This window comes from Pteropus medius, unplaced genomic scaffold (genome assembly GCF_902729225.1).
Source record: "Pteropus medius unplaced genomic scaffold, Ma_sr-lr_union100, whole genome shotgun sequence".
Classification (NCBI taxonomy): Eukaryota; Metazoa; Chordata; class Mammalia; order Chiroptera; family Pteropodidae; genus Pteropus; species Pteropus medius.
This window is the reverse complement of record NW_024349801.1, coordinates 22,107,983-22,128,434: the sequence shown is the minus strand read 5'-3', so window position 1 is coordinate 22,128,434 and position 20,452 is coordinate 22,107,983. Positions and strand designations below refer to the sequence as shown.

Genomic DNA, 20,452 nt, shown 5'->3' with positions numbered 1-20,452 from the left:
GCTGGGGAAGCGCATGGTTAGGTGTTAAGAATCCTGTTCATTAATGGGAAACCTGGAATAATAGGAATAACACTGAATTTGTGAGGGAGTGCTTCCCACAGAAGATAGGCTTTTCAGCCACAGTATAAATTTCCTACCCCAAGTTTTGGGACAAATCAAGCAGTGATTCACTGACATTTATGGAACATTTACCATGAGCCAGGCATCATTTTAGGCACCAGAGATACAACGGTGAATAAAATTGAAGCCCTGCTTTCATGGAACTTACATGCTGGTCATTGTGGTGATGGTGGGAGATATACAAATAAATGCATAGGCCATATAAACGGTAGTTGCTGTTTTAGATAGGGAGTTAGGAGAAGTCCTCTCTAAAGAGAATTTGAACAGAGTGAACAGAGAAGAGCGGCAGAAGGAACAGCAAGTACAAAAGCCCTAAGGTAAAAATGTGTTTGTCAGAGTCCAGGAATAGCAGAGGCCTGTGTGACTGGGGTGTAGCGAGTAGGAGAGAGGGCAGAATGATGGGAGGTAAGCTGAGGGTGGTGGTCAGAAACCCCATTGTGTAGGGTCTTATTTGGATTTCATTCCAAGTGTAATGGAAAGCCTTTGGAGGGCTGTGAGCTGAGGATGGCAAGATATGATTTACATTGATTTGAATTCTTTCAGCTGGGGGTATCCTGGCATGGGAGAGACCAGTTTAAAAAAAAAGAAGGGAAAAGGAATGGTCAATGACCTTATTGAACTTAAATATATGTAGTGAAATACTAACAGAAGACTTTAATCGAGCATCTATCTCATACAAGGTGTGAAGTATTTTTTATGTAAAATGAGAATAGTGTTGTAAGAATGGCTCTTTGGTGAAGTTAAATGGGGAATATTTTAAGTAAGTGGTGAGTTCTAAAAAAAAAAAAAATTGAAGGAAAGGAAGGCTGTGTCTCAACACAAAGTACTGGGAGAGGCCCAAGGGCATTTCAGGCAGAGCGAACCCATAAGTGTCTTATAACAGTTCTCTGAGCCAGACTTATAAATATGTGTCAGCCGAGGCCTAGAAATGCTTAAGCGGCCTCATGAAATTTCTTTTAAAACCTTATTTTTTCTACAGGGATGTTTTTCTAGTTGCTTAAGTCCCTGAACAAATTTAGTTAACTTGATTTCAGGGACAAATCAGTTGTATAGACTTGAGTTGATACTCTTTTCAAAGGAGTGTTTTTGAAGTTTGAAATCCATACTGTGCAAGGAACCTTTGAGGTTCAGAAGAAGTGGAATGTTCAAGGTTCTGTACCAAATATGTCCAAGTTTTCATTTTCCTGAGTTTATAAACGCTGTTTGCTTGAGAAAGTTTAAGGCTGTTTTTTTCTTTGCATATAACTACATTTAAGTTAAATATTTCTTGGCCTTCAGAATGAGACCTTGCACTTAAAAAATAAAGACATGGTCAACATTATAAAATGAAAAGAATCTCACAATTATACGAAGGTTTAAAGTATGATTTGAATGTTTTAATAGCAGTTTGCTACATGGTATAAGAAAAATAAGAAAACAGTTTGCACTGTCACTAATATGTTTAGAAGTCCATAGAAAGACACTGTTTCAGTTTGCTTAGAATAACAAAAACCTCATCCATATAATGGTTAAGGAAAGTAGTAGTTTAAAACATTCCAGCCAGATGTTGACTGCTAATGAACTGCAGCAGCATGGCCTCTAAGAAGATGGTAAATCCAGAATACAATCTTTGAAAAGAATCTCTTAATTAAGTGCTGAACATGAACTGAAGCTATGTGCTCACTGGTACAAAAACCAGAAGGGCTTAGTGTCAGCCCTGGGTGGCCTGTGTTTCAAATGTTTGAAAATTTAAGTTAATATTGTTAATATCTCAATTTAAATTGTTCACATACTTTTATTCATAAAAAAAAGCCAAGTTTCTTTCAGTTATGTGGGACAGTGTTTGTATATCTGGTTATATTCTTTCGTAGGTGTAGGATTGGGAACTGAATCATTTATTTAATAATTTTGAGTAATTTGGGTTCACTTGGATGATATGACTAAGCTATTTGATTGCAGATTGGAAGCCTTGATTTGCAGAGGTTGTTTAGGTCACCTCTGTTTTTTTTTTCCATTTCCTTTCCAGGCTATATACATGTTTACCTTTAGCATAAACTAAGGCAAACAAGACTAATTGAGGAGCAGCAGATTGGAGGAATATGAGTCCCTGATTCTAAGTGGTTTCAAATGAAACCACTTTTGCTGCAAATTCATACGCGTGCCTGGTTGTGTTTTGAACTTTTGTTGTGATCTTATCATTATTAGGTCATCGTGTTTCCAGGCCTCCAAACTTTTATTTGCACCCAGCAATAAGTTAAGTATTATCCAATATTTAAAGAATTAATTGGGACAATGCAGGTGATATTAAGTATACTATATATGTGCATAGCCCTTACTATTACATTTATTGTGTGCAGCAAAAATAACTAAAAGATTAAAATACAAGGATAAATAATCCCCTTATCAAATTCAGAGGTTTTGGCATCCACTTCCATGCATTTATGTTTCATAGAGGTGGTGGTAGCCATCTTGAACGAGTTACCTTATGCTGGCCCCCAGAATAATATTTTTTTCCTTTTATTTTTATTTTGTTTATTCATATTTTTGGACTAATATTTGATAGAATAAGCAGGACAGTTAGAGGCTCTAGACCTTGTCCTCCTTTGTGACCAATTTACTCTGTAATTTGTATAAACCTCCCTATGCCTCAATTTCTGTTTCTAAAGTGAGAGTAAAAGTAGACGTTCCTTTAAATTCACAAGAGTAAATCAGTTAAATTTTCTAAATACATCTAGTTCCCTGACTTTCCTGATATGAGATTTTGGAAAAGTTTAGCAAGAAAATAGGTAAAGTAGGAAAATAAATTAGTAGTCAGGGAAGTTTTTGTAACTGTACGAAGTTTTTCGGGTAAGGAGACAAACTGTGTCATGTATAGAAGAAAGTGACTCAAAAAGAAAATGTTAACTAATGGAGACTGTTTAAGACACACACTGCAATTCTGGTGACATAGAGAGTTGGGGTTTACTACTGGTAAATATGACTTTAAAGTTGTGTTAGAATTTATGTGAAAGTAAAAGATGCCTTTTTTCTTCATTACTATAGTGCCTAAATGTTTTATACACATCATCTCTAACTTCATGGTAGCTTTATAAAGCAAGTTTTATTATTATTTTAGTTTTGCAGAGGAAAATATTGAGGCTCAGAGAATAGGTGTCTGGATTCTAGTTCAGATAGATTTGATTCAAAATAGAAACTTTTTCCACTCAGCCATGCGGTTACCTATGGTGTAATGTAATCAGTATTGTACACATAGGGAGCACACTGTAGTGAGTCCAGCCCTAACATTCTGTAATATTTCTGATGTCCTAAAATAGATGGAAGTGAATTATAATTTTTCATATGCGTGCTTAATAATGTGAATTGCATTATTTACAGATGACAGATTTTATACTCATTGTCAAGATAGCGATTATTTTTTTCAAATCCTGTTATATCCAGAGCAGAAGGTTGGATGCTTAAGATACAGAAAACCCTATGTACAGTTTAATGAATTTACAATTTTAGTTGGGAAGATTGGATTAACAGAAAAATAGAAATGTCAAGCAAAATGACATATGCAAATTTTCCCAAAGAATATCGAAAGAGAGAACATTTACCAATTTCTTTCATGAGGCCCGTATAACCTTGTTACCAAACCAAATATGATACCTTGATGCCAAATCTAACCAAGGACATTATAAGAAAAGAAAATTACAGGTTAATCTTTCTCATGAAACTAGATGCAAAAAATTCTAAACAATATTATTAGTAAATTTAATCCAGTAATATAACTGGATAATATATAATAGCCAAATTCAGTTTATTCTAGGAATTAAAGGTTGGTTTACCAATTGAAAACAATGGAGTTTACCATTAACAGAATAAAACATATGGTAAACTTGATAGATAAAGGAAAGCATTTGATAAAATTTAACATTCATTTATGAAAAAATCTTAATAAATTAGAAAGTAGAATTCAGTATCATGGCTACCTTAGGGAAGAGAAATGATTAGATGATGACATAAAGGGACTTTGTAGGGTGCCGGCAGTACTTTTTTTCTTGACCTTGATGGTGATTACATGGATGTTCTTTCTGTGACAAATTATTGAGCTTTATTTTATGCTTTATACATTCTTCTCTATGTGTCTTATACTTTAATAAAAAAAGTCTTCTACTAAGGAATTTTTATTAATCCTCCAAGGAAGACTCTATGCACTGTAATATATACATATGTTTTCCCTTTTTTTGTGATACCCACATATATATTTTCTCTTCTGCTTTGCTTTTACACTTACAAATATAGAGAATCATTTCATATCAGTCCATATACAGTTACTGGATTCTTTTTCATGGCTGCCTTGTTTAATGTTACATGGTCGTACTATAATTCATTTGGCCCTATAATTAGATATTTCAGTTTTTTCCCCAGGGTTATGTATAACATCAGTTTTAATAACAATATTTCTTTACAAGGATGTACTGTAATTTATTTAACTCCTATGGTAAAAGTTTAGTTTGTTTCCAATTTTCCACTATTGTAAAAAAGGCTTGGATGAATAATTTTATTCACACTGGATCAATTCTTTTCTTAGCATAAATCCCAGGAAATGGATTTATTGGGTTAAAGATATTCTCATTTTAACTTAAAATTTTTAAAAAAATTAAATAATTTTAGAATACACAATTTTTTAGAGTAGTTTTAGGTTCACAACAAAATTGAGCAGAAGGTACAGATATTTCCCACGTACCCCTTGCTGTCACACATGCATAACCCCCCACCCCCATTATTGACATCCTCCACCAGAGGGTACATTATTTACAACTGATGAACCTGCGTTGAACATCTTCATCACACTATACATTAGGGTTCACTCTTGGTGTTGCACACTCTATGCGTTTGGGCAAATTTATACTGACGTGTATCCATCATTATAGTATCATGCAGAGAAGTTTCACTGCTCCCCAAATCCTTTCTATTCTGCCTATTCCTCCCTTTCTCCTCCCTAACACTGGCAGCCACTCATCTTTTTACTGTCTTCATAGTTTTACCTTTTCCAGAATGCCATATAGTTGGAACCATACACTATATAACCTTTCAGATTGACTTCTTTTACTTAGTAATATGCATTTAAGTTTCCTCAATGTGTTTTCATAGTTTGATAGCTCATTTCTTTTTAGTGCTGAATAATATTTCATTGTCTGGATGTAACAAAGTTTATTTATCCATCCTACTGAAGGATATCTCTGTTGATTCTAAGTTTTATCAATTATGAATAAAGCTGCTGTAAACATCTGTGTAGGTTTTTTCATGGATATAGTTTTGAACTCCTATGGGTAAACTCCAAGGAGTGCGATTGCTGGACCATGTGGTAAGAGTATGTTTGATTTTGAAAGAAACTGCCAAACTGTCTTCCAAAGTAGTTGTACCATTTTGCATTCCCACCAGCAATGAATGAGAGTTCCTGTTGCTCTACATTCTTATCTGCGTTTAGAGTTCTGGATTTTAAGCATTTTAATAAATGTGTACTGGTATCTCATTGTTTTAAATTGCATTTTCCTAATGACATATGATATGGAGCATCTTTTTATATGCTTATTTTCTATCTGTATATCTTCTTTGGTGAAGTATCTGCTAAGATCTCTGGTCCATTTTTTAATCAGGTTCTTTGTTTTCATATTGTTGAGTTTTAAGAGTTTTTTGTATATTTTGGATAACTGTCCTTTATCAGATATGTCTTTTGTATATATTTCTCCCAGTCTGTGACTTCTCTTTTTATTTTCTTGACATTGTCTTTTGCAGAGCAGAAATATTTAATTTTAATGAAGTCCAGCTTATCAATTCTTTTTTTAATGGATCATGCCTTTGATGTTGTATCTAAAATGGCATCACCAGATCTTAGGCCATTTAGGTTTTCCTGTATGTCATCTTCTGGGAGTTTTATAGTTTTATGTTTTACATTTAGGTCTGTGATCCATTTTGAGTTAATTTTTACAAAGCTGTAAGGTCTGCATTTAGATTAATTTTTTTTTAATATAGATGTCCAGTTGTTTTAGCACCATTTGTTGAAAAAACTATCTTTGCTTCACTATATTGCTTTGCCCTTTTGTTGAAGACTATATATATATGTGGATCTATTTCTGGGCTCCCTTTTCTGTTCCATTTATCGAATTGTCTGTTCTTTTGCCAATAGTACACTATCTTTGATTACTGTAGCTTTAAGTCTTAAAGTTGGATCGTGTCAGTCCTCCAACTTATTCTTCTCCTTCAATATTGTGTTGGCTATTCTAGATCTTTTGCCTCTCCAAATAAACTTTAAAATCTGTCAACGACTACAAAATAACTTGCTGGGATTTTGATTGGGATTGCACTGAATCTATAGTTCAAGTTGGAAAGAGGTAACATCTTAACAATATCGAGTCTTCCTATTGATGAACATGGACTATCTCTCCATTTTTTTAGTTCTTTGGTTTCATTCATCAGAGTTTTGTAGTTTTCCTTTTATAGTTCTTATACATAATTTATAAGATTTATACTTATTTCCTTTTCAGTGGTGTTAATGTAAATGATTCTGTTTTTAAAATTTTGAGTTCTACTTGTTCATTGCTTGTTCATTCATATAGGAAAGTGATTGACTTTTGCATATTAATCTTTTATAACCCCATTATAATTGTTTGTTAGTTCCAGGAGTTTTTTCATTGATTCTTTTGACTTTTGTACATGGAAGGCCATGTCACCTGTGAACAAAGACAATTTTATTACTTCCTTCACAATCTATATACCTTTTGTTTCTTTTTCTTGCCGTATTGTACTAAATAGGGCTCTGGTATGATGTTGAAACAACAGTGGTGAATGAGGCATCCTTGCCTTCTTCCTGATTATTTTAACTTTTGAAATTCATTGTCAGATTGTCATCTAGGAAGATTTTACCAACAAATATGGAGCAACATTCCATGGGAGTCCATATCCTCACAGCCTTGCTAACATTCTGTCAGTCTTTTAAATCTTTTTCAGTTTGATAGATTCTGCCATGGGCATATTTTTTATTATTAGATAGTTTAAACATCTTTTCTTTTTTCTATTGATCACTTGCATTTTTTCAACTTTGTTATATGTCTAACCAGCTCATTTTCTTCTGGAGTATTCATTAATCATCATCTTATCACTCCATAAGAACTCTATATGTTAATCATTAATATATTATATGTTGTAAATATCCACTCCTTTTAAACCAATTTTCTGTTTGACTTCTTTTAAACTGATAATTCTGAAGCAAAAGGCACTTTAGTTATATTTAAGCAGACACATAGGATGAGATCACTGTATGTACATTTAATTTTATCTTCCTTGAGTTGAAAATATTCTACACTCTTTTATTTCATTTTGAAGTAAAGAACTTGGACACAAAATAGCCTGACAGATTCATGAATTTTTTTTTTTTAAGGATTTCTCAGGAATAAGCCACCTGCTTCATTAAATAGACTCCAGGGTTCTCTGGCCTACTGCATGTTTGACATTGTATCTTTAGACACTTACTCAGAGGAACTAAAATTGTGACTGATTTGTATTGTAAGCAGGAACATTTTACTAATAACATTGGTGCAGTAAGATATGTACTTTTAAAAAATGAATAATGTAACAGCATCTGTTTAGCATTTGGAGAAATTAAAAAAAACTTTAGAATGATCCATATGCCAGGCCACTTAACTCTGTAAAGTAATGTTTGACTGCTGGCTTCTTATACCAGAGTCTTGCCTTTCAGAGGTTTCTTGGAGCCTAACTGCAGATTATTTACTTGGCTTTCTATGTTATATCAAAGAAATATGGCAGATTTCACTTTTAGAACATGCTAATGTTGCGTCTACTTCCCCTTAAGGTCTAAAAAGACCAAACAACAATAGCAACAACAGCAATAACACAACAAAACGAGGGCACAGTCATTGGGTAGATGGGCTCAGGTTCATTCAGCCTTTCTAGGACTTGGGCAAGGTAGTGGTAATTGACAATGGAGATGACTTTTTAATCTTGAAAGACATAAAAATCTGTTAAGAATTAAATAAATGTAGCCAGTCTGGAAATAGTACATAACCTTCAAAACATTTCCCCTGAAGAAAGAGATGATTGTATCTCACTTTCTTGTGAGCACCTTTACAATGCCTGGCATAAAAGAGGTGACTAATTAGATTGAATTAAATTAGTAAATTATCATCACTATCATCATTATTTGAAAAACAACCATTTGTCTTTATCATTAGTATTATATTTGGATGACTTAAAGAAAAAAGTAAAATGAATACTTTGTTCCAAAGAAAGCAGTTATCTTCTCCTAGGACAATGCATCTATTTTTTCTTTGAAGAGCATGGGACTGATAAAACAGACTGGGTCTGAATTCTGGTGCTACTATTTTCCAGTTTTCTAACTGAGAAGAAGTCACGGTCTCTAAGTCTATTTCCTCACTAGTAAAATAAGTGCATTTAGACTACTAAGTCTTTGAGGCCCATTCTAGCACTAATATTCTGTGATCTAAGAGGTAAAACAATTCTTAAGACTATCATTTATGAAGAGTTGCCTAATTATAATTAAACTCATGCTTATGTGATATCTAAATTTTCTAATGGATTTTTCAAGAATCTAGATCTTAATGATAAGAAAATCAGTAATGAAAAAAAAAACCCACTGAAGAACTATTGTCCAAACTTTAGCAATTTTGGAACACTATGGGTTCAGGTACTTATAACAATGTAATCAACTCTTCTGATATTGCAGACTGATAGTTCCATCCCCAGGAAAATTCCTGCTGATTTTATTTTATCTGTCTTTCTCACATTACTTTGCTTAATAAACTTGGCAATTGGGAATTTACTGAATAAAAAAAACTTTATAATCTCATTGCCCACTAGGTGGAGATACTGGGGTAACCAAGATCTTGAATTGACCACACATATTTTTTCTTCTGGGTAGAATGCTCTTAGTTTTAATTGAAATAAATGAACAAATAAAAATGAAAAGAAAAACAAAAGAAAAAAAAACTGAGAGTGAGAACTGAAAGTGAAATCCAGCTTCCCATGGCTCCAAGGAAAGATTCAAATACACCGTAATCATTGTGAAGCATTTCAAAGTTACACTGCCCATTTCCTGCCATTAAAACTAAGTGCATTGACTTAATTTGCAAATACCCATACCCTTGAAGTGACTGTTTACTATCTTTGAAAAATCTAATAAAAACTCATAAGAAAGTCCCATTTTTTTTTATCAAGTTTTCCTGTTTCTCAAATTTAATTTTTAGAGTTAGTCTCTATAGACATAATTTTTATTTTCTCTTTTGAGTATTTTTTCTATTATATTTTTAATAACTCACTATCTTAAAAGCACATTAAGAAATTTATAAGTATTAATTTTTCAATTAATTTAGGATGCATTTTAGCAAGCATATTGTGACTTTCCAACTTAATTATTCTAAGGTCTTTGATGATTCTAAAACCAAGAGACTGGGGTCAAATCCTAGGTAAATTTGCTAAGAGTGAGACTAGAGAAATAATACATTTATGGAACATTTTAGTGAAGTCAGTAGGCAATGAATAATATGTGCATATACAAATGATTTAATAATATTTTATCTAGGTATTCTTAAAATAAATGACAAGAAAAATAATATTTTACAAATTTTCTTTGGTTACTGAATATACCAGATGCTTTAGAAATGCTGTTGGAGATTGTTTAGAATTTGGATGAATGGATATAACTTCTTAATTTTAATAGTAACAGAATTGGTAAGGGATCAGAACACAGGAAAGTAACTTGACCTGATCATAAAGACTGAAGGATGGAATTAAAAGAAGCTGATTTCAGTTTAGCATTCCACAGTGTGGTATGGTGGGAAGAGCATGGCTTCTGGAGTCAGTGAGAGCTCAGACTCCAAGCTCATACGCTCAAGAGCTGTGTGATCTTGAACATTACATAGTCTCTCTGAACCTGTTTGTTTGTCTATAAAATTGGAATAATATTTACCCAATAAAGTTGTTGTGAAGATTAATGTATACAAAGTACAGGGCCTAAGTCTTAATAAGTGGCAGTGATCATTATTGTCATCATCATCACATAATGATGATGATGATAATAGTAATAACAATGTATAATTCTCATTCCAATTAGCAGAAGGTAGATTTTCTCAGCAGGTGAGGCATTCTGGGTCACTGGAAAATGATTAGGCTAGTTTCACTGGAAGCCTTTTTATTTTCCTTCTAACTCTGAGATTCAGGTATACCATGAACCCCAAATTGGTAAGCATAATAAAAAGAACTTTACTTTTCATTCCTTTATTCAATAATGTTTATCGAACCAGGCAGTGTTCTGGAACTGGGGCTAGAGCAATGAGGTAGACAAGGAGCTTATAATCTAGAAGTGAGAGACAGATACAAGAAACAAATAAGTGGGCAATATACTTTCACATAAGGTTAATCTATAAGGAGAATGGAGTCCAGCAATGATAAAGAATGACTTGTGGAAAGGCTACTTTAGGTTATGTAATTAGTACATAATTAAAGTAAGAGAAATGAAGAAGAGAAAAAAAATTACCAATTAAAATGATTACCAGTTGTTAGTAAAACTGAGTATTATTGTGGGTAGCAATAACATGAGGATGTAGGAAGTGACATTTATGCTGAAGTATATTATTAAACATTTAACTAGTAGTTATTTTGAACCTTCTTTGGATAAAGTCAGTCTTGCTATTTTGCAAAATTTTCCTCTTGAGGAAATTGGTAATACTTTTTGGATGCAGTCTTGCTGATTCTGCTATTAAAGAACCATCTATAGGTGCAGAGAGCCATGGTAGAGTGGGATACTTCAAGGCCCGGGCAGGTGGGCTTCTCTCCCCCTTCTGTGGGATGTCTAAGGTTAGGTGAAAGTGGAGTCAGTAGGCAGCCCTCAAGGGCAGCCTTTTATCTTTCTGGATTGGATTTTCTAGGAGATTTCCAAACTTTGCTTCATCATGTTTCCTTCCCCATTTTTTGATTTCAGTTGAAGCAGAACACAGGAGACAGGTGTGTTGGCCTCATCCGTCTAGGGAATCATAGATGGTCATTATTAGACAATAGCCTTAACATTCAAGAAAAATCAAAATTAAAGAGGAAAAACTGTACCTATTGAGTTTTCCAGCCAAATTATTGCTTAGCATTTTAAAGATCCTACCTCACTATAAAATACTGGATTGTGAAGCTACTGGGGCTAGCCTATCGAAATCCTAGACCTTTGACACTGGTTTGAATTAGGGGTTGTAAATACTGCCAGTTGCCTCAAATTAGCAAATTTTTATTATCAAATCCTATTATGTTGTCCAGTGTGATAAATTTATGCTTTTTAACCCTTATTTCACAACTCATCATATTTCTCTAGTTATCATTTTACTGTTATATGCCAAGATATCCCACGATAAATGGCTGAAATGAGTAATGTAAAAGCCAAAGTTCCTATTATTTATCTTTTTAAATTTATTCAAAAATAAATCTTTTAAAGAATAAAACTTTTCAGAGAAGAAAGGATTTATTTTTTGGGTGTCTGAATGGCAAAGTGAACATACGCTAAGGTTTTGTTTCACATATGTAGACTATTCAACTGTCGGGTTGGCAATTCGACACGTTAATTTACCCTGTAATTAAATTATTCCCCATGGAATATCATAACTTCTTGGGAGCAATACTGGGAGCAGGAGTGGGGAACCCCATTACATTTTGTTTCTTATAATGAACTGGGAAAGTTCCTTAGATTTATTTTCTAGCAACTCAGGTTATGCTGTTACCACTCAGTTGCTCTGCTTTGTTTCAGTACCAATGTGATCTTACTAAGGACAACACAAAAGTAGGTTAGCTTTTTTTTTGGATATCGCTTTCAAATGATAGATTTTAATGCGTGCCACCCAGGTTACTCTTTGACCAATATGTTGATTTAATTCTTTTAAACATGCAAATAAAATATAATTGTTTCAAAGATCTTGGGCAACATCCCACATAAGAAGACTTTCTGGGCTATTAACCAGTTGTTAATTTTGATTGTGTTTATTTCAATCAAGTGGAAGCGAGGCCCTGTGGAACTTTATGTGTGGTCATCAAAGCCCATAATCTCCTATAATTTAAGTTACAGAGAAGTTAAAATTGGTCGTGACTCCTGTGGTTACAAGGGCAGCCAGAAAATATCTGATTAATGTTTCTTCTTGTGATAAAATTGCATTATTGCTTTGTAAAATATCTGCAGAAATTCAAGTGATCGATAAAATTTAAACTTAAAAAAATTAAATATAAATTTATTTACATACTATAAAGAGCTCTACAGTGTAAAGAGATAAAAGTGCTCCTTTTTAGTTTCATAATTTAAGTTGTACTTGTTTATTTTCATGACTTAAAGTATTTTGTCAGATTTACAAATATTTAATTCTTCAAATAAGATTGCTATGGTTAAGAAAAGTCAATGATAAAGCAAAAAATTTATTAGAAAAAAATTTTAAATGCCAGTTTCCTTTAGGAATAATTCACGGAAACCTGTGTTTTAATATAAGATGCCTTATATTTAGAAGTTTTCATTTATGTGCTTCAATTTTTTTGGATAAAATTATAAAGTATTATAAATTGTTACTTATTAACAACAGTGTTAAATGTCACACACATAATTAGATGGATTGTTAATGAAGCACTTTTTTCCTCAATCTTCTATTATGGAAAATTTCAAATGTATAGAAAAAGAACAAGAAAAGACCATGAACATGCATATGTCTTTCACCTAGATTTTCATAAACATTTGCCACAAATGTTTTCTCTTTTTTCTACTTTTTCCTGAAACATTTGAGAATTAATTGCAGATATTATTGACACAGTACTATTACCTAATATACAGTTCATATTAAAATTTCCTAATTGTCCCAAATAATATCCTTTCTTTTTCCATTTTTTTTTCTTATCCAGTCATTGCATTTAAGTGTCACATTTCCTTCAGTTTATTTTATTCTAGAACAGTGCTCAAGATTTTTGTCTGTTGTGACAGTAACATTTTCGAAGTGTTTAGATCAACTTTTTTTGATTAAATTTTCTCAATTTGGATTTGTCAGAATTTGCCTTATTAATAAATTAAGATTAACTTTTTTCTCCCCAGCAATACTACATAGATGATGGTCCTGCCCAGTGAATCAAATCATGTGATTTCTGTCTATTCCATTATTTAAAAAAATTTTCTTTTTGGTTTGTTTTTTGTAGACATGTAACATTATATTAGTTTCAGGTATACAACATAATGATTCAATATTTATATATATTGTGAAAAGATAAAAAAGTATTTTAATACATAGAGACAGACGGAGATGTGCTGCTTATCCAAAAGAATAATTTAGTTTAGGTACGTGATATAAATTCCCTTTTATAAAGCTGAGCTTTTTGTTAATAGTTAAGAAATATTTTAAAAAGTGGAAATAGATACTGTAATGTATTTAGTTTGTCTTCTATTGTGTGTTTTAATAAATACGACACTCAATGCATATTTGTTGAATGAAAATACTAATGAATTAAAAATCACAAATTCTTAAGGAATTAAAATTCTTCATTGTTGAACTGCTATTTAAGTCTTTTTATGTTCTCCTTCATTGTTTTGTTTAGGAAACAAAATGTACTAAGCCTGGAATAAACTGTTTGAGATTTCTAACATAAAAATAACCCAAGCAAATGTAATTTTAAACTGTAACTGTGTATATAGGGTCACATTATTTCACTTGCAGTCACTCAGGGTTTGTATATATCATATTTCAGTGTAATGACATGGTCAGCCTCCAAAGAAAATACCAGGCAACATAATTTGGTTTAACGAACAAATATTTACATGTCTCTGTATCTCTAATTATTGTAATCTTTTAAGGGGTTTATGCTACACAGGCTTAATTCTTTAAAGCTTTATGTTAGGTTAAAAGAGGTTGATCAGTAGTATGTCAAAGTGTAAAAACGATACTGGCAGCCCATCTAGATAAATGTTGGATTTAAGCCAGAGCTTCTGCAGAGAACAGGTGGACTTAAGAGTGGCCTGACATGGGGAGACGCCTGCTTGTCATGTGCATGCTTTCATATTTTTATTGACCTTTTTTTTCTTCCCAGGTGGGTGGTGTTGACAGAAGTCAGGGTGGTCATTTGATCTTTTAGGTTTCTGTAGTCATCTGGTTGGTACATTATAGGAGAGAAAAGATAAACAGTGCTGTCCTTTGCATGTGAGGTTGATGCCTTATCTATAGGAGGCAGACAGTTAGTTGTGTTGTTGTCTACTGAACCATCCACATGTGTTTGTTCACTGAGTACCATGTCATTGGTGTGTGTTTGTGAGATAGCCAACTGGATCCGGGTTAAATCTAATTGAGAAACTGTTTAATGCACCCTCCAATCTTGATTAAAGCTCCCTTGCCTAAGGACCACAATATAACCTCTAACTTCACTATAGTGCTTCTCACTTTGTATTGCAAAGATGTTTCCCTCTAGACTATGGTGAGGTCTTCAAGCATAGAGACTATCCAGTTTGTAATCTTTGGATCCCCAGTGTCCAGTCTGATGCTTAACTGAAATGAGGAAAAAGCATGATCTCATTTGCAGTATGATTACTTGCTAGTGATAACGTAAATTATTATTTGGGCTTTTACTTAGTATAACCACTTGAGATTCAATCAATTTTACAGCTAAACTTAAACCAGAAGTTTTATTTATTTATCTACATTTATTGAAAGGCTATTATGTTCCAGGTAGGGCTGATCAACCAATATCTATCTTCTCCTGTGGTTGACGTCTCTTCTGAGTAGTTGGAGTCTATGCCACACCAGTTGTTGAAAATGTAGCTCATCCCTCATTCCAGGTATTTGTGTTAGGTGCTGGGGTCCTCCTAGTTGCTAATAGGCTTCGTATGTCATATACATGAAAACATGTTCCATAAATCCAAACATGTGAATTAGTAGAGTTGTCATAGCAATGGTACTAGTAAAGAATGCCCCCTTGGGCCCCAACTTGAATTTTCTGAATTTTATCCCCTGCCTCTTATATTCTCAGGCAAAGGAGTTATTACATTGGGAGGTGTTCAAGGAACAAAAGAGGCAAGGGAACTATAACACATATTTGGCTACAGAAAATGGAGGTGTTTTTAAAGGTGCAGATCTCTTTCGATGCATATGGAAACATTTCCTTTATATCTAACTTTATTCTTCATACTTGTGTAAAGTCTCGTGGTCTCTTTGCTTTTTTTTCTGTTTCCTAGTTTTCGCTCCACTGGAGAAAGGAGGTAGGTATTATATAGCTGTTATAAAGTAGTAAAGTGAGAGTTTTCACTTGTTGACCAGAACTTTAAGGTCAATTACATATTTTCCAATTGAAGTGTCGTAGTTAAAATTTATAAGAATTGACAGAAAGTAATTGCAGTCAGAATACAGTTTACAAGTGTGAATTTTTAGTCCTAAGGGCTAGTTTGTGAGCTGCAGGTTCCTAGAGCCATCAACAGAAGGCTCTAGGTGAAAAAAGTATTTTTAATAATCTAGGTTTTTTCCTGATTTCATACAGAATGATTATAGATTCCATGAAAGTTATTTTTCTTATTATAAAAGCAATGCATTCTCATTATAGAATACTGAAGGAATTTAAAAGTAGGTTAAGAAATTAACTTAAAATTAAAAATAATCCATAATATTAACAACTAAAGATTGGACTCATTGTCACCTTGAGTATTGTGATGAAAATAAAATCTTTGTACCTTTTAAAAATATTACAGTTCAAGGGACCTATATTTAGTGCATATGTTAATTCAATTGGAAAATTATAGAATGTCTGCTTTGTGCTAGGTACTTTCTCAGGCTCTGGGGATAGAGTAGTGACTAAAACAAAGTATTTGCTCTCATGGAGCTTACATTTAATTGGGGGGAAACAAAAATAAATGAAAAGATAACATAAGATGGTAAAACCTTGAAAAAGAACAAAGGAGGGTGTGAGATGGAGAGTGGCAGGTGTTATTAATATATTTTAGGGATGTGAGGGAAAGTCTGTAGATAAGGTGACATTTGAGCAGAGCAGGAGCGTTTCAGACTGAGGAAATGGTAGGTAGGAAGGTCCTCAGGCTGGATGGCCAATAATTATAGCCAGCATTTGTTGTGCACTAATTATATAGTAGCCTTTTAAAATCCTTACAACTCAGTGAAGTGGGTAATTATTACAACTCTTATTTTGGAGATGAGGGAACTTATATGCTTTAACCACTGTGTTATACTGGTAAGTGCTGTGATAGAGCCGAGAGTTAGAGTATGTAACTCAGTTCTAGGAGGTCATGAAAATTTCCCAGAGGAGTCGCTGCTTGAATTTAGTCTCGGAGAAAGAGCAATTAGCCACAGATAAGATGAGAAGAGTATAGACATTTTGGTCTCATCTCTCCCCGTGCTGTATCCCTAGAACCTATAACAGTTCCTTACCCACAGTCAGCACTCAATACATTCAAATGTTTGTTGAATGAATGCAAGTGAAACAGCATTTTCAAAGACAGAGGCATTGAGAGCATGGGATATTCAGGAAACTGGAATTAGTTTACTTTGACAGGAGCATGGACTATGTGATAAAAGCAGCAGGTGCTTATAGTAGATGAAATAAACAGAGGTCAGATCATAAGTCTGTTTTTATTAACAGGCAATGGGGTACTTATTTTTGCAGCACATATATACTAAAAATTGATAACCTATAGAGGAGATGATCGTGGAGGCTGGGAAAGGATAAAATGCAATTGTGCAAATAGTTCCATATATTTTTTAACTCAATAGAACAGAATGTTTAAAATTGTTTGAATGTTTGAATATTCTTTGGGCTTCTGTGAAGACAAAATATTTTTGAGTGCAAATGTGTGTTATAAAGACTCTTGCTTGCAAGGAAAAAAACACTCAAGAGGTGTGTTCCAGAATATAAATGTGGATTTATCAGTTCGCCTTTGCTGTGTAATAAACCCTTTCAAAAAAGCGGCTTAAAACAACCATTTGGACTGGATTTAGTTTGATAGTGCTTTTGCTTGTCTTGGCTGGGCTCATTCACAGATCTGCTCTCAACTGCTGGTCAGCTAGGCAGTGCTGCTTCTGGGTTGGCTGGTAGTCAGCTAGATGATGGAACAACTGGGCAACATGTCTCTCACCATCCACCAGGCTAGCCCAGGCTTGTTCAAGTAGAGATCTCAAACTTCCAAGAACAGCAGGAGGGCAAGCTCCCATGTACAAGTGCTTTTCAAGTCTCTCTTTGTGTCGCATTTGCCACATATCCCATTGGTCAACACAGGTTACTTTCCAGATTCAAGAAGTGGAAAAATAGATTTCACCTTTTCATGGGAAGAGCTCCAAAGTCACATTGAAAGGATGGAAATAGGGAGTGGAAGGACTTGTGACTATTTTGCAATCTAGGATAGTGGATACAGCTGGGTTTCAGGAGTGACCAGAAACCTAAATGTTGTTAGGTCTATGCCTTGCTTTCTTTTCTTTTTCTTTTTCTTTCAGAGTCCATGTCACAAGTAACCTTATTTATTTATATATTTACTTATTTATCTATATTTTTATTATTAGTTTGGTTAGACATTTATATAGTTTATAAAACGATCCCACGATTGCTCTTTCTCTCTTCTGGCTCTACACCTCGCCATTACATTAATGCTGACTGCATTCCCTGTGCCATGCTCCCCATCCCTGTGACCATCTATCAACTACTAATCTGTACTTCTTTAACCCTTCACCCCTTTCTTCTAGCCCCTTGCTTTCTTGTTGCTTGTCTGTTTCATTCTCTATCTTCAGATCAGCTTCCTCTACTTCTCTGTTCTTCATGGTAAAAAACGACTGCTGATGGCTTCTAAGATCATATGGAATAGATCCAGATACCCCCAAACTGACTCTCTCTTTCTCTTTCCCTTGGAGAAAGGAATCTAAAAGGGACTCTGGTTAGTTTTCCCTTAGTAAGGTGCATGCACCCCGAGATCTGTGAAATGTGGTGGGCTGGGTGGGTTGGTATTTGTATGAGTGAGTTGGAGATGAGGTATTACAGCGTGTGAATCTGGCATTCAAGAGCTATATTGCTATAACATTGTGGTAGGAGAGTGGAACAGGAGGAGTGAAAAGGAGGGGAAAGGGGGCAGTGTCCCCCCCAAAATGATAGAGATGGGGAGGGGATGGCTTGACATACATCTCATAAAGTTTCATTACACTGAGTTTCGTAAATAATGTGGTAGCTTCAGGGAACTTAGAGTGTTGATTGGGACCTTGGAGGAAGAGGGGTATAAACTATTTTTCTTACAACACTTCTGACACCAAATGTGTGGTTTCTGCTGACACCAACCAATTCTACTCTCCACATACAAACTGGGTGTCCTACAGTTCAGTTTCGTTCAGTTCAGTTCAGTCAATTCAATTCAATTCAATTCATTTCTGACACTACCTGGAGTTAGCATCAGATCCATGTTAAGAACTCAGTCCTGCCAGACTGGCCTCACTTCATATGTCAGTTGCAAGTCCCAGACTGTCACCTGTACTTCTTACTAACCAGCTATAAATTCAGGGGTTCCCACAATCCCCTCCCCAGTTTCAATAATTTGCTAGCATGTCTCACAAAACTCAGGAAATCTCGTTACTTACCATTACCAGTTTATTATTAACAATAAAAGCATAGAATATTCCAGAATGCTTTGAAGAGCTAAAACTTCAGCTGTAGAAATAAGTAATATATCCTCCCCAAATAAGTCAAAAGAAAGACTCACGAAGTGAAGAGGGAAAGTAAGCAGAGCTGCCATTCCAAGGCTCAGCTGGTCAGGGCAGCGGCTGATGTTGCAGACTACAGTTTGGTCTAATAGCAGAGAGCCCGCTGTCTTCCTTGCAAAGCAACCAGGGCCCACCCTTACTGGTATGTCTTGGAGATCATTGTCTTTTCCTCCTCTTCTCTCCTACCACCTCCCGTTAGACAATGTTCACATCTCTTGTACCATGTGGTGGCACTGTGTAAAGTGGATGTGTTTTGTAACATTACCTGACAGGTCAGGCACATCTCCACTATTCTTTTAACTATTCCTTCTAGCATATGGTTACTGGACCTCCTTGCCCTGCTTCTTAGAATGTATTCGTGTTTATCATTGTCCCTTTTAACATGAGTATTCCACCTGACCCCTGTCATGTCTCATTTTTTCTTTTTACTTGTACCAAGTGCATATTTACTTCCTTTTGAGAAAAATTCTAGAAATTATATGACCAAGAATATTTATTCAGTAAGATTAGTAAATTAGAAATAGAGAATCAGGGCAAAGGAAAGAAGAATAAAAAGACACCAGCTGTTAACTATTTGACATAATTGTTTTGTTTAATTTTATTTACTGAGATTTCTGGAAGCCAAAGTGAAAAGGAAAACATAGTAAGTTATATAGGTCTTGTGATCAGAATAGAGAAATTATTCCAGTTCTTCAGAAAAGGCAATGTTTTCTATGGGAGTACTAAGTTCTAAAGAGCATTTCTCACATAGATTCTTTACAGCACATAAAACATAATGAAAATGATTTTTCCAGAAGCCTGAAAACAAATGCAAACTGACGTTCATGTGACTATTTCTTACAGTGACCTTCAGTAGATGCTCTTGGCATAATATTTGAGCATAACTCAGTAAAATCAATTTATTTGCCTTGTAACAACTCTTTTAACACTCTCTTCTATTTCCTGACCCTAAATATTCTTTCCACTTCAAGTCAAAATCTTCGTGAGTTGAATATTGTATAAAACCCCTTTTCTTAGGCAAACATGCACACTGAGTTGGATTTGGTTGATTTAGATCATGATTCATGGGAGTTATTTTTTTTTCCTTTGGTTTGAGTTCATTTCTGTACAATTAGAATCATATTGACAAAATTAACAGTTGTTAATTTGAACAATTATGATTATGCTGGAGTTAATTATCTAATGGCCCCCTCTTCTTTACCCTCTTCCTGAGAGTCCAAATTGGTTAATAGTCAGGTTTCCTGCAGTTAGGACATGGGGTGAGGGGAGGGGTCAGGGTGGAAGCAGGACTGTGCTGCTCAAAACTCTATATGAAGACCTCTCTCTCAGGGAGTAGTTGTGTCCCTCTGACCACGGGAAGGGACTTGCAGTTCCAGGACACACTTGCCAAACCACAGAGATCGCAGGCCTGTTGCCCATCCATTATTATCATCATTATCTAACATTTTTTAAAAGTTAGAGCCAAAATAAATGATTTGCCAGCCAAGGGAGCAACACCAGCCTTTACCACAGGTGTTGGAGGCCCCTTTGGTATTTAGTAGCAGTGACTTGGGTCATATACTTGTCTGATTTCATTAATCTGGCCAGGCCTGCCTCCTGCTGTC

At 34.5% G+C, this 20,452-nt stretch overlaps 1 protein-coding gene across 4 annotated transcripts in view; it reads left to right on the top strand.

The window, feature by feature from the left end:
* Nucleotides 1-20,452, top strand: part of GALK2 (galactokinase 2) — a 105,488-nt gene that overhangs the window by 45,471 nt on the left and 39,565 nt on the right. The gene's annotated exons all lie outside the window — the stretch shown is intronic.